We start from the raw sequence: 816 nt of genomic DNA, 5'->3' as shown, positions 1-816 counted from the left end.
AAAATCGCATAACAGCCGAGCATACACCCAGCAGCGCTGCTGATGCCTGAACGGTATGTGGAATGAAGTGGGCGGGCATCGGGAGGCCACTATGGCACGGGGCAAGCACTATGGGCAGTCTATCTGAAGTGTACCTGGCGTATAAGACGACCCCCCACTTGGAGGCATATTTTTCAGGGCCAAAAAATCGTCTTATACGCCGGCAAATACGGTAGTTTTCTGCTTTTCAGTCCAATGGGAAGAGACAGAAAAGTAAGTAAATAATTAGCAATAGTATAGGTGCAATGATAGAAATTAACAGGGTACTATGATGAAGAAATCAGAGAAAGCATCACAGGTTAGATGGTGACAAGGAGGCCATTCTGAGGTGTTATAAACAGGAGAAATGTTATTTGTGTATGATTGTATTCTATTTCTGGCATGCTTTGTTATGGTTCAGTTTGTTTTAAAATAATTTATAAAATAAGTGATGCACTTTTAGTGGGAGAATGTGCAAGTATCTAGGCAGTGATTAGTTTTAGCCACAATTTTTGTGGTTGTTTCTTTATTCTCTTTGTATTAGTGATAAAATTGAGGATAGATAATGAATAGAAATTTAATTAACTAACTTAGAATTACTAGGATTAAGCCACAGGTAAACCCAACAATAGTATCCATCTATACCTTTTCTAATTTTCTCAAGTTGATGGAATAGAAGGTCTTTCACTTATCTCAGTTTCACAGTGTTACCATTTGGGAGTTGCATGTGTTATTATTGTACTTTTAGTTTGAGCAAATACTGGTTTTGCTCTAATGATGCCTACTTTGTATAAGAAT

Source organism: Myotis davidii, unplaced genomic scaffold (assembly GCF_000327345.1).
Source record: "Myotis davidii unplaced genomic scaffold, ASM32734v1 scaffold274, whole genome shotgun sequence".
Taxonomy (NCBI): Eukaryota; Metazoa; Chordata; class Mammalia; order Chiroptera; family Vespertilionidae; genus Myotis; species Myotis davidii.
This window is presented reverse-complemented; position numbering follows the sequence as displayed.